Below are 14,030 nucleotides of genomic sequence, written 5' to 3'. Positions count from 1 at the left end.
GCCGTCTCCTGCCATGAGACCTTCGTGCAGGCTCTTCTCTCTTCCTGGAGGACTCCTTTCCGGTCTTCACCCAGCCAAGTCATCCTCAGGAATTTCCTTAAATGTCCCCTTCTTAGAGTGGTTTTCCCTGACCACTAGAACTAAAATAGTCCCCTATTTTTTTTTTATTTCTGTCACCAACTCGCCTTGTTTTTCTTTGTAGCATTTACTATCTTTGGTGTGTAGTTACTTACAGAAAAGAGGTAGTAAAATATAGTAGTGAAGAGTCTAAGCTTGCACGGTCTCAGGCAAGATACATAATGTCTCATGCCTTGGTTTTTCCACATGTGAAGTGAAAAGAGTAATAATAGTAACTACCTTCTCTTGTTGGAAGAAGATGGAGTGGGTATGTGTGAAGCCTTGGGCACAGTGCTGAGCCCAGCACAGCACTCACTGAGGGTCCTGACAGCTGTTCAGCCCCCTAACTGCAGATTCAAAGGCCTCGTTGAGTCTGTTCAACAGTATTGACCAATGCCTGGGCACATGGTTAAATGCTCAGGAAGGTTTTTTTTTTAATAAGTGTGGGCTGGAACCAGATGAAGAAACAGAGAGAGAGAGAGAGAGAGATTGCAAGCTGAAAGAGAGCAACAACATTTAAAGTTGTAGAGCCCCACAAGAATGAATTGTAAATAAGGACTAGAACGGACTTGTCTAACTCTACACCTCAGCGTACAGCCAGTAGCTGCTATAGGGAAATAGAATAAATCTCAGCGACGTGAATGAACGGCCTGGAGTTAGCAAAGCCAGCTTTCAGCTGGATCTGGAAGAGTGGTAAATTCTAAACAGCCTGAAGGGCAAAGGAAAAGCAAATAAAGGCCAGCAATGAGCAAAGCAAAGGCCACTGGTAGGTCAAGATCAATAAGAGCCTTAAAGGGATAACCAGGAGGGCTTGTCATCTTGGGTGCAGAAGAGATACGAATACATTCTACCTGCCTAGCCACATGACTGATTTTTGAGCAAGGGCTCCTGGAAACCTTTTTAAAAGTGGCTCATACCTCAAAGAGTCCATAGAAGAGGAACCTCCTGGGGCTGAGGACTCCTGATGCCCTTAAGACCTGACCATACCAGAAGGCTACTCTGGTGTCCTGTCAGAGCTGTCCACCCAGGGAGACAATGAGATGACTTCAACCCAGGCCATGTGTCTCATAACCTATATCCCATCTGCCAAGATCAGCTGAGCACCCACTATGCACCCAGCATGACTTTCGTTCAGCAAAATTACACATGACCAGGGCTTAACCCCTGACTGGGGCTGTGTAGGTAATCTGGGGTCACCCAAACCAGAGATGGTACAATTGTCAGTACTACTATGGAACAAGCTTCAGTGTCCTCTCCACAAAATATCCTGCTATGATCAAGCATCGGTAGAGGTCAGCTTTGCTGACCCTTAAAGTTACTTCCAAATCAAATATTCTGTGGCTCTGTCTATTGTTCCAGGGATTAAGGGTGCCTGACTGTTGGGAAGCTTACATTCCCCTGGATTTTGTTTTCATACAGGGACAGGGTACTGTAAATTCACACAACCTTTTGGAAAGCAGTTTGGCAGCATGTACCAAGAGAGACATAAAACATCCAAATCTTTTGACCCAGTAATTCCATTTCTGGGAATCTATCCTAAGGAAATAATCCTAAATAGGGATAAAAGCTTATGGACAAAAGTTTTCAATGTAATCTCATTTATAACAGAAAAAAATGGAAATAGCTTAATTGTCCAATCATTAGGGGGGAAGGAGATTAAATAAATTATGGTATAACTACTTGATGAATATTGTTTGGCCATTAATGGTTCCAAAGAATAATAGAGGAGAAATACTTATTATATAATAATATTAGGTTAAAGAGAAAGCAAGCAGATGACCCAGCAATCCCACTTCTGGGTACATATCCAGAGGAAAAGAAAACAGGATATAGAAGAGGTATTTGCCCTCTCATGTTTATTGTGACATTATTCACAATACCCAAGATATGGAAACCACCTAAGTGCCTATTAGCCACTGAATGGATAAAGGTGTGGTATATATAATAGAGTATTATTCATCCATGAGAAAGAAGGAAATCTTGTCATTTGTAGCAATATAGATGAACCTTAAAGTCGTTATGGTAAGAGATAAGTCAGACAAAGACAAATACTATATGATCTCACTTATATGTGGATTCTAAAAAAGCTGACTATGGCTACAATGGCAATTGTATTACAATACATATATGTTTCAAACCAACGTGTTTTACACCTCAAATTTACACAATCTTGCTTGTCAAATATATTTCAATTATAAAAAAAAGAAAAGGAAAGCAGCAAAGTGATAGATGATATTACAAATGTTTGTACAGAAGATCTATATGCACACACACAGAGACATAGAACAAAAAGTAATGGGAAAAAGATAAACCAAAATAGTAACAGTGGTCATCTGAGATAGAACTATAATTTTTGTTACTTTTATTTTTCCACCTTTTCCTCTTCTACAGGCTTTCTTTAATGAGTACATATTTAAAATAAAATATGAATAATTCTATATGACAATGATACTCAGCATATAGAGCATAGACAACACATTTTAAGGTTAAAAAAGAACATATGTATTTTGATGAAAATTTTGTGAACTATGAATAGGAAAACATATTAGAAGGAAATCTCACACACACACACACACACACTCACACACACACAGTCACACAGCCACACAAAAAAATGAACAAACCAAACCTGTCACTGGTTCCATGAGAAACATGACCAGTGGTTGGATGGTTTTCTTACCTGTCTTTACCCAAGGGTGCTATCTACCCTAGCCCTTCATTCTTGCCTTTCTCCAATCCTTCTTGGCATGGCAGTCTAAAAGACCTTTTTAAATTGTATATATGGTCCTGTCACTCCCAATCCTATTATTTACTTGCTTCTTATTACTGTTCAGATAAAGTCCAAGATCCACAATGTCCCTTCCACTCCTGCAATCAGCCTCTGCCTCAGCCTCCCCCTGCATTTGTCATTGTGCTTCTCACACTATTCTGCTCCTCACCAGCTTTCTCCTAATTTCTTCAAAGTATCCTGTGCTCTCTCAGTGCCACAGTATCCCTCGAGTTCTTAGCTCTGCCTAGACAGCCTACTCTCTACCCCACCTCAAACCTATTTTCCCAGATACCTGATGTCGCCCTTCAAGTCTCAAGAAATTGCTTAGAAGCTATCCCTTCAGGGAGTTTCTCTAACCACATAGATGAGATTATTCTGAAAACACAGATCTAGAGTCCAGAAGGAGTGTCACCAAAGACATGCATTTCCTAGCACCAGCAAGAAGGTAAATTCTAGATATTGCTATTTAAACAGGTGGGGGTGGGGAATGTCTCTAACTTAGAATTGCTTCTCCTTTCACCAACAGAAACCAAAATTTCTTGATTAGCACAAATGCCAGTCAATGAGATGCATTACTTCATTAATCTTAACAATCATACCTTGTTTGAGCAGTTTTAGATTTTTAATTTATGGAAGAGAAAAGTAAGATTTAGAGAGCTTTTGTAAATTGCCCAAGGGCACATGGCTGGGCAATGAAGACTTTGGCCTTCAAAGCCAGTGGTCTTACTCTGCCAGCTGACACAAAGAAATGTCAGTGGGAAGAGAGAAGATGTGGAGAGTCCTGCTAATTTAAACTGTGGTAACATTCCATTGCTTTCGTCCTTTTTTGCCAAAACCACTATACTCAGCTTGCTTCCCAAGCACACTATGAGTCACTGTTGGATTTCCAGCTTTCTCTCCACTGGGATGGAGTCATTGAGAACGTTGTTTTGGCTGGCAGGGGATATGTGTGCAAATGGTACCACCTGCTGCTAAATCTTTGTCTTTGTTGGGTCTATTGTCACTCTTGACTCTGAGACTGGCTCATGTCCATGGGTGTCCTCCCAGAATGCCTCAAATGTTTTCAGCACGAAGCAAAGCAGGGAACAAGAGTCTTCTATCATCCGGGTAGACATTTAGAAACACCAGGCAGTTGGAATAGAGCTGAGATGCCCACAAAGAAGTCAGTTTAGGGATTTCCAATAAATGTAAGCTATTATTATTATCATCACCACCATCAGACTATTTTTCTGCCTAGATAATGTCACACAGACACTCTCAAAATCCTCAGGATAGAAAGGTTTCATTACTAAATGCCCATGTTACCTCTGGCCTCCCTGCAACCAAAGACAGGGCTCTGGGTGGTCTTCAGGTGCAACAAAGTGGGCATAGAGAACACAGGACAGACAATTCATCAGAGAACAGGAACCAAAGCTGCAGAAGTCAGAGCAGCAAAGACAACACCAGCAATATTAATTCACCTAGTAGTTACTGAGTGCCTACTATACTTTAGGCAACCTGGGACTCATTCTCTGTGGATTATTTCAGTTAATCTTTACAAGAAGAGCTAAGTGGTATTCCTGTCCTCATATTAAGCTAAAGGTTCGATTTGGGGGTCAGAAAAATCTGAATTTGAATGCCAAATCCATCACTTAGTAGCTGCATGACCTTTGTAAATTCTTTCATTTGGGATCCTGACTTTCCACATCCATAATAAGCAGATAATAATACCTTCTTCACTAAGTAATCAGGATTCACTACAGCTAGCCTATAGTGAGTACTTCATAAATGGATGCTATTATTTCCTGCCTTCAAATTAGGAGTTCCCATAAATGATGTTGATTATTAGCCTCTTGAAGGACCTCCTCTGGTCTGCCAGCTGCAATCCTTTGGATAGATCCCTTGCCCTAGCACACTGGATAATGTTCTGGGAGGCCAGATATGTGCTTCTCAGTGACCATGAGAGAAAGAGCAGTCATATGTAGCCAACTGGAAGGGGGAGCAGATGTTTTGGCTTCCAAGGTGTTCTGGAAATCCAAGAACAAGGTGAGTCTCACCATTCCAGCCAGTGCCACCCCACACACTAGCAAATAATTCCTCTTCCTATTGGTGTCTTCTGTGACTTTTTCCTTGCATTTGCCCTGTGGCAAAGTTCTACCTAATTAGGATATTTTGGGTCAAAAAAACTACAAAGCAGATTTAACTATTGGAATGAATTTAAATAGGAAAGTGATATTATTCATTCTTTTAGCAAATATTCATTTATGAAGTGCCCATTGTTTGGGTTCATTTTAGTAGCATGCAAGAACCTGGACTTGAATGCAGAAAACTGCAGGACCAGAGACAGCAGGTCAAAGGCTGTTGCAAGAGGTTGGGAGAGAGACAGGGAAGTATGGAGCTACTCACGAGGCTGTTGAACCATACTGGTCTGTGGTTGCCTCCAGAACCCAATCAGCATTGAAGACTAACTTTCTTGCTCTTATTCTGGTATCTAATTAGAATTAGTCATTAATCCACCAGTGTATGCTGAGCATCTTTAGATTCTAGCCCTTGGGTGTATGTGGTGGTATAGGTGAATAAGACAGGGTCCTTGCCCCAAAGGAGCATACTGTAAGGAGTGCATTCTCATACCTGAGTCTTTATCAGATGTAACTCATGTATAGAAGCCTATACATGAGTATAGAAGATTCTCCGTAGAGACAGCAAACCCCTTAAAAGTAGGAGTTGGCTTGCCCACACTTTTGGGAGCCCCAGTGAAAGTACACCTCTTCCCTTCTAGAACTTTAGACAAATTGAGAGGATTGTGGATTCCACTCACATTATGGAAATAAGTGAAGACTAATCAGATTAGAACAAGAAAAGGCTATTTATTCTGAACTTACTATAGCAAGGGAATCAGCCACCATCACTTGGTTTTGGCAGAGACTCAAAGACAGGCAGAGAGGTGGGGAAACTTTCTAGTAGAAGAAACCAGGGGGCTGATTGGAGGCTGTTGGTCTGGGGAAGAGGAGGGCTTTGAAGTCCAGCTCTGCCTCTTACCAGCAGTGCCAATCTTCCTCTAACCCCAGCCACCTTATCCACCATGAGGAAGTCCTAGCAGCTACCTCATGGGCTCATGGTAAAGAATAAACAATAAATACATATAAAGTACTTAGGAGAGTGCCTTGCCACAATAAACACTTGATAAATGGTAACTATTTTTTTATTTTTCATCATTCAAAGATGCGGCATCTCAGAAACAGCCTTAAGTGTCCATCGATGGATGAATGGATTAGAGAAAATGTGGTATGTATATACAGTGGAATATTATTCAGCCACGAAAAAGAAGGAACTCCTATCATTTGCCACAGCATGGATGGGCATTACGCTAAGTGAAATAAGACAGAGAAAGATAAATGCCATATGATCTCATGTGAATGTGGAATCTAAAAGCAAAACCAAAAACCAAATTCATCCAACAGAAAGCAGATTGGTAGTTTCAGAGGCTAGGGGTGGGGAGGGAGGGCAACATGGGGAAGGGAACCAAAGTGTACAAACTTCCAGTCATAAAATGAATAAGTCCTGGGAATGCCATGTACAGTATGGTGACTATAGTTAACACTGCATTGTACATCTAAAAGTTGCTAAGAGAGTAAATCTTAAAAGTACTCCTGGCAAGAAAAAAAAAACAATTTGTAACTATGTGTGGTGATGGATGTTAATTAGACTGTGTGACCATGTCACAATATACATATATAATCACTATGCTGTGCACCTGAAATGGATATAATGTATAATTTGATCATATCTCAATGTTTAAAAAAAATCTACACGCACATGAAGACACAGCATCTCTCACATGCCCCATATTTCTCAGGAAAGTGTGCAAATTGTAGTCAGCACAACCTGAAGGCATAGGGGTTGTGAAGCAGACACAGAGAGGTTTGCTCTGGTGGTCTGTCCACCTGGTTGTTACTGTCGAAGTTCTCCTCTTGCCTATCTTGCCTGATGGCACCATAGCCGAGATGGAAACGGCAGGAACCAGCCTTGCAGGTTCGAGACCAACCAGCCCCATTCTGTGCCGATGGACTGTTAAGCTCCCAAGGCAACTCCAATCACCCAGATAGCCCTCACATTCCAACTCCAGGATTACCTGACATTTTGAAACCACCTCTGGCTCTCCAGTGTTTCCTAAACAATCTCAGGACAGTTTGACAGGTTTTGATAGTAAAAGCCACACGGTGCTACACCTGGCATCAGCAAAGGCCCCGTCCTGGACATGTGGTGATGTGGAAGACCAGCTCTGTGGCTCTTGCCTCCCAGAGCACATGGCCCTCAGGCTGGCCTTTACTGAACTTCTTGGAATTTCTCTAATGGGTCAGCGGAGAGCTCCCATTGCACTCTGAAAACTTCCCTGAAAAAGCTTGACAGCCTCATAAAACTACATTTCAGAACTTTTAGTGCACAATATGGCAGTCTGTGAGTAAAGTGCTTTTAAGACATTTTTGACTTATCTAAAGTATGCTCTTTTTTGGTTAAGAGGTCTCAAGGGCCAATGGAGACATAGGGTGTCAATTGCTCTGTTATTTGTTATCCAAGATGATAAAAATTCCTAGGTTTTCTGAAATAGTTACAGAATAAATGATATGGTGTGTGGAATTTGCTTCAAAACATACCAAGTGCAGGGGTTGAGGAGAAGGGAGCATAAGAACGGGGGCACCAGAGAAACAATATTCTCCTTGGGTAACTTGCAGCTGGGTACCTAGGGCATCAGTATGTATCACTTTCGTGTATGTTTGAAATTTTCTGCAATTTTTAAAAAATTTCTTATGATTGAAAATATGAGAAGTGACATTGTGGACATAAGGGCAAGGCTCAAGTATTATGGTCAGGGATAATGCTGTTTGTTAATTCTCAGTTATCCCCAATAATGGATATTTCTATAAATAAAGAATATTGCAATGTCTTAGGAATGAAAGCTTGATGAGAGGATATGCTATGCAAGGAGTGACTCTTGGCAATGATACAGGGACCTGAGTTCTAATTCAACATCATATGTAATTGTGGCCTTTGGGCAAGTCACTTCTCCTCACTGCATCTGTTTTTTAGTCTATAAAATGGGAAAATCAGGCTGATGCCCTCTGAGGATCCTTCCTTCCCTGATGGCATGAAATTCCTACTGGAATGTGAGCTCTGTTTCACATCGAAATCCCATCTGCCTCTTTCAACTCCCATCTGCAGGGCCTGGGACAGAGCCTGGCACCCAGTGGGGTCCAATAACACTTGTTCATTCAATGAGTGAGTGAATTGCCTTATTGTTAAACATGCAAACTTTTCATACAAGAAGTCACTTCTTTCCCTACAGTGAAAGGAGACTGGGTTCAGAAACCACCCTGGGTCTTTATGGCCTGTTGAACTCACCTTGAAAAGCCAGGGAAGTGGCAAATAGGCCTTCCCTCAATGTATATCATCCTCATTGTGGTAACCTATCAGGGTTGAGGGAGAGTTGACAGCCTGACTCATATAATCCTGCTCACAGTCCTTCAGGGGCTCCTACCACCCCAGGAAAAAGATCAGAACCTCCCATGGCCAGGAGAGCCATCCTCCCTCCAGGATCACCCTCTACTTTGCCCCTTTCTCAATGGTCTTTTTTCAAAATTACCCTCTTCTACCTCAGGACCTTTGGCAATTGCCTTTATGGCAATCCCTCAGCCCAAAAGTGTTTTCTCACAACCTCTTACTGGTTAATGCTTGCTTCTGTTTCATATTTCAGATCAGATGCCATATCCCTAGACAGGCCCTCCCTGATCCAGAGTCTTGGTTATGTCATCCTGCTAAATACTCCCAAAAACACTATTCACCTTTCCTTCAGAACACTTTCTAGAGTTTATTGAATTATCAAATGACCTTAGCTATCATTCTTCACATGATATAAGTAAGAAACGACTTCATTCTTCTCCCATCACTTCTTCTAGTCAAATTCTTTTGGATCTTTCTTCCCTGTCCTTTCATGACATCTCAAGCAAATTCCTTAACTTTCTGGTCATTTTCAGTTACATGACCCAGTTTCATTATTTAATTGTGACTCATTTCCAGATATTAAAAAGACATATCTAAATCATAACTTTCATTTCATGTCCAAAACACAGCCTGTTCCCTTTCCATGCCTTCAGCTCAGGATCTGCTAGGATTTTTCACTCTTCCCCAATCTCCTCTCCCTCCTTCCACTTTGAACATGTCTAGATCAGATCAGAGTATAAAAGAATTAGATAAACATGATCAAAGTATTTTTGCTCAATATGTGCCATTTGTATGGTTATCTCCTGCCACATACAGGTGCTCCAAGTCTTAAAATGCCAGCTATCTCTAATTAAACATATTCCCAGGATCATTGAAAGTTTTTTGAGAGACCTCCATATTATACAGTCCCCTGAATGGGTGATCCGCTCTTTGTTTGGTACTTTGCATTGGCCCACACCAGCCTGAGCTTCTGTACTCGTGATATACTCAGTGGCTTCTTACTGTCTTCCTTGATCTAAGAGGACTTTGTCCTAGTATAGAGTCCCATCTAGATGGCCCAACTCCAGCTGGATCCTTAGTACCATCTATTTCTTAGGAAACTCATGAACCCTTGCCTCTCTAATAATGGCTACCCCTACACTGGCTCCCTTCTCTGACAGCCTTCTGCCTTTATAGAACTATAATTCTCTCATTTCTATGATTCCATAGGACATCAACCTCCAGGGGTGGGTCAAGCTCCCCTAGAACCTGTTTATCACATTTCTCTGATCCCATGAAAGCTGCAAGGCTTACAGCTTTATGGTTTAGTTAAATATTTAACTGAGAATTATTAGCTTCTTTCTTGCAAGCAACTTTCACACTATCAGTGATCTCTTGGGGTCCTTGCCATTTGGCCACAGAGTATCACTCTTCCCATACCTTCCTCACAGGAAAGGAGGGAAGAGCTCCTCAGCACTCTCTTATCAGCTAATAGGTCTCTACTTTGAAAGTTTTCTTCAGCCACGAGTCATTTTGGAACTTCTGGTTTTCTCTTGCATGGATGGGAAGTGGATGCTGGACAGTATCAGATCCAGCTGTTTTTATCAAGTCTTAAATGGGTGTGTGGACATTGATTGCCCATTATAATTTGTTTTGAATCCTAAATTGAAACTCCAAGATGATGGGAAGTCCAAACTAACATCTTACTAAACATAGTTCTGTGATTATTTGATGAGTGTCTGTCTTCTTCACTAGACTTTTCCCCTATAAGGGCTTTATGTTTACTCTCCCTTGAATACCAGTCCAAGAATTCAATAGCTACCATGCAGTAACAGCTCAATAAATATTTGATGAGGTAATGAATAGGAGAACAAGATGAAAGAGGGAGAAAACCGGATTTGTATCCCTGGAACTTTGTTGTTTGGAAGGACTAAAAAGCAGGCCATCATTTCAACAAGAGAAGATTAGATCATTCCCAAAACCTGGCTGTCCATCAGAATTACACATAGACATTTTGAAAAATATAAATACTTTGACCTAATCTGCTTATATGCTGAATTAATAGACCTAATTGAGAATGCATGAGCCAAGGAGCATAAGAAAGGTCCAAATAATGTGTCAGGAGGGCTCAAGGGAAGATAAGGCTGTACCTGATGGGGAGCATCAGGGAGACTTTCTGAACCATCAAGGAGACTTTCTGGACAAAGCAATGATTAAGGATAAAAAATGTGAGCAGATGAAGAAAGGGACATGGGGAAGACATGGTTAGCAGGAACTTGCAAGCCAGAGGACATAAAATAAGAAAGGCACAGGAGCAAAAAAGAGATTAGATTCCAGACAGAATCCAGTGCTCCAGGGAGGGGGAGGGGTCAGGTGTGCATTCCACCTGCCTGAAAGCTCTTTGGATGCAGGAACCTGATCTTGTAAAGTTAGCCGCACCCTAGGGAGGTATATGGTATGGTGGCTGGTGAACCAACTATGAATCAGACTACTTATAGTCTTCATCTATAAAAAGGAAATGATAAAATTACTCACCTCAAGAGGTTATAGTGAAGATTAAGGGAAGTAATGATATAATGTTCTAGCATGTAATTGCTTATTGTATATCAGCTAGAACCTTTTTAAAAAAATAATTCTAGTACCCAGCAAAATGGCCAGTTCTGTACACATCTTCCCAACTTTGCATTTGGTCAAGGTCAGGTGGCTTGAAACCGGCCATGATGGGAGGTGTTTTGGTTTGGTTTTTTTTTAATCATTCATCATCAGGGAAATGCAAATCAAAACTACAATGAGACATCACCTTACACCTATCAGAATGGCTAAAATAAAAAAGACAAGAAATAACAAATGCTGGCAAGGATGTGGAGAAAAAGGAACCATTGTGAACTGTTGGTGAGAATAGTAAATTGGTGCAGCCACTGCAGAATACAGTATGGAGGTTCCTCAAAATATTAAAAATATAACATGATCTCATAATTTCACCACTCAGTATCTACCCAAAGAAAACGAAAATGTTAAATAAAAAAAAAATACATGCACCCCCATTGTGGGAATATTTACACCAAGAAAATTGGCAAAACTACAAACTTGAACCCTTTTCTTGAGAGCTGAACCAGCACATTGTTGGATGCTTTGTGGACATTGCTTGGATTGGCCTAGATTGAACTGATTTCAGTTGAGAAGGGAGTTAAGGCTACAGGAAAACAAAAGCACAAGATGAGAGAAAAAAACTTCTCTGCATAGGAAAAATAGAGGAAGACCTTGGCCTTGGCATGACTGAAAGGTAAAAATAGAATCTGATTTTTTTTTTTTTACTCTAAGCTAATACTGACTTCAACATATTATTTTACCCATCACTTTCACCATTGTCTCTAAAAAAAGCATCAAAAATGCTGAGTGAAATAGTCACTAACAAGCTTTAGTTCCATCAAAGCTCCGACTGCTCTAGGAGACAATTTCAAAGGCTAGTTCTCTTTGTGAAGAATATGTCTGAGAAGATACAGATTATAATGAGTTACCTCAGATGAAAAAATATTATTAAAATCTAATATTGCAGAACAGAAAAAATAGTGTGATACCTTAACAATACAAGAAACTTTATCATCAAATATTAAAGGGAAATTAAGGGAGCTGCAAATGACACAAGAAAGCAGATATAAATACCCGTAAATTGTATCAATAGTTGGCCATGGTAAGCCAGTAAAATAAGAATACCTCTGTCTCTTTTGGAAGTCAAGAAACTATTTCTAAGTTCTTTGACAAAGATTGTGCTATTTCAAAGAGTGAATGAGAAAAAAACATTAAGAAGTCACAACTTTAATAAACTTATATTAATCAACTTTATATAAATTAACACATCCAAAGGCTGAAATACCTGAAATTAAGCTTATAAAGACTGGTTTTCTAGTTTAGCCAGTTCAAACCCTTCAGTATAGGGAGTGGGAAGATTCCTTTAAGACAGAGAGTCAAAGCTGTCTTACACATGACAAAGGGTTATTGTGTGATGTTCTCCTGGCACTGAACTAACTGAAGCATTTTACCCCAATGACCTGCTTTGCCTGTTGAAGTTCATTATGGTCATGCCTTTCTTTGCTTTCAATGAATTGCTAGAACCCCATTTGCTTTCATTAGCACATAGATTACCCAAGACCTAAATCCTTCCTTCCATGAACAATCTAAGAATTCTAGGGGCTTGCTTGGCTCAGAGAGGCCATTCCTACTCCCAACTTAGGTAAAACATACAAAACAAAATCTTTGATTGTCCACCCTTCCCACTGATTTAGCCACCAAATGGTGACACTGTTGAACACTAGTCATGCACATTCCAGTAGAGGCTTTTGTAGGGTATGCTCTTGTTGACCCCAGTAATTCCCCCTTACTAAGTTTCAGTATAATAATCCTTTTAGTTCACCACAGTGTGTTTCACCACAGTCCCCCAAAGGATATCTGCCCTGACAGAATGACCAAAAGTAGACAAGCTTGCAGCCTCATTTATATACTATACCAAAGCCACCACCCCAAAATCCTTTAGATTTTTTTGCCCAGATTCCCCCTTACCTCCTGGTCAATTCCCTTCTGTGAACTACCATGTCCTTTCTTGATGACAGGCTTTCAACCAGGCCAACCCTATAGTTCATGACTAATTTCTCTAAATTTGCATCATGGAAGAGAATTGGACCCCTGGTTCCTTCCTTCTAGAAGACGATAGGTGCTTTAAGCAAATAATCCCAACACCTCTCCAGCTAAAAATCCCTGAGAGGAGAAATCATTGAGCTACTACCAAGTGCCTCCTTGTATGCATGGCACTTGAGTGACTTCTCTCAATAAATATCTCCTTCAAAGTGACTTGTATCTCTATCCATATATATAGATGTGGCATTTTTTATAAATTCCGTCTCATCACGCACAAGCACTTTGTTGGAGAACATAAAGAACTGTGAGAAAACTTAGAAATAATGGAAGATATTTCATTTTGAAGATGAGAAGACAAGCTCAGGGACTCCATCTGATTAAGATCATACTCTATAAAATGGTAGTTATCAGAGGAGGAGGGGGAGAAAACAGATGATGTTTAAGGGTACTAACTTATAACGAGCATTAAGTAAGTCTTAAAGATCTAATATAATGAATATATGCAATATTATTGTGCTATAATTATGTAATATAACAAAAACAATCATATTACAATAGATAAATATATCAAGTAACACACTTTACACCTTAAACTGCAACAATGCTACATGTCAAATTTACTCAATTGAAAATAAAAGATCCTACTCTAATTTAACAAAAAACTGTCTCACTCTGTGCCCAAGATATGGTTTTCACTACCTTGTGATAGCATCATATTTTGGATAGCCAACAAATTCAAAAAACCATTTCCTCCGGATGGGAGGGTGGATGGCTAGGGCAAAATGAAGTTTATCTGGGTGACAACCCCATCCACCTTCTTGGTCAAATTTATCACCAGTATCCACTTCAATAACTTTGAAAAGACTTCTTCCGATTAGCATTCCCAAAGGCTTGAGAAGAATGGTAGGGAAAGCAAGATAAAAACAAGATTTTTCAGTCACTGAATTTCCATAAATGACATCATGAATTATATATTGCTGTTGCTAAGGAGACGTGAGAAGTACGTATCAGAAGGAAACAAAGAAATTGATTGCATCGAAGATTAGTAGTCGCA

At 40.2% G+C, this 14,030-nt stretch overlaps 1 protein-coding gene across 6 annotated transcripts in view; it reads left to right on the top strand.

Annotated features, from left to right (window-relative positions):
• The window catches only part of C1QTNF7 (C1q and TNF related 7), a 104,344-nt gene that overhangs the window by 74,123 nt on the left and 16,191 nt on the right, over positions 1-14,030 (top strand). For 2 of the 6 annotated variants that reach the window (XM_077877336.1, XM_077877363.1), the window contains exon 2: positions 6,089-6,151. The exons of 3 other annotated variants lie outside the window; for them this stretch is intronic. The gene's annotated coding sequence lies outside the window, so the exon portion shown is untranslated. Of the gene's footprint in view, positions 1-3,210; positions 3,333-6,088; positions 6,152-14,030 lie in introns of those variants that run through there. One more of the 6 variants, XM_077877353.1, reaches the window with a different exon arrangement.

This window comes from Canis aureus, chromosome 2 (genome assembly GCF_053574225.1).
Source record: "Canis aureus isolate CA01 chromosome 2, VMU_Caureus_v.1.0, whole genome shotgun sequence".
In the NCBI taxonomy this organism is placed as follows: domain Eukaryota; kingdom Metazoa; phylum Chordata; class Mammalia; order Carnivora; family Canidae; genus Canis; species Canis aureus.
This window is presented reverse-complemented; position numbering and strand designations above follow the sequence as displayed.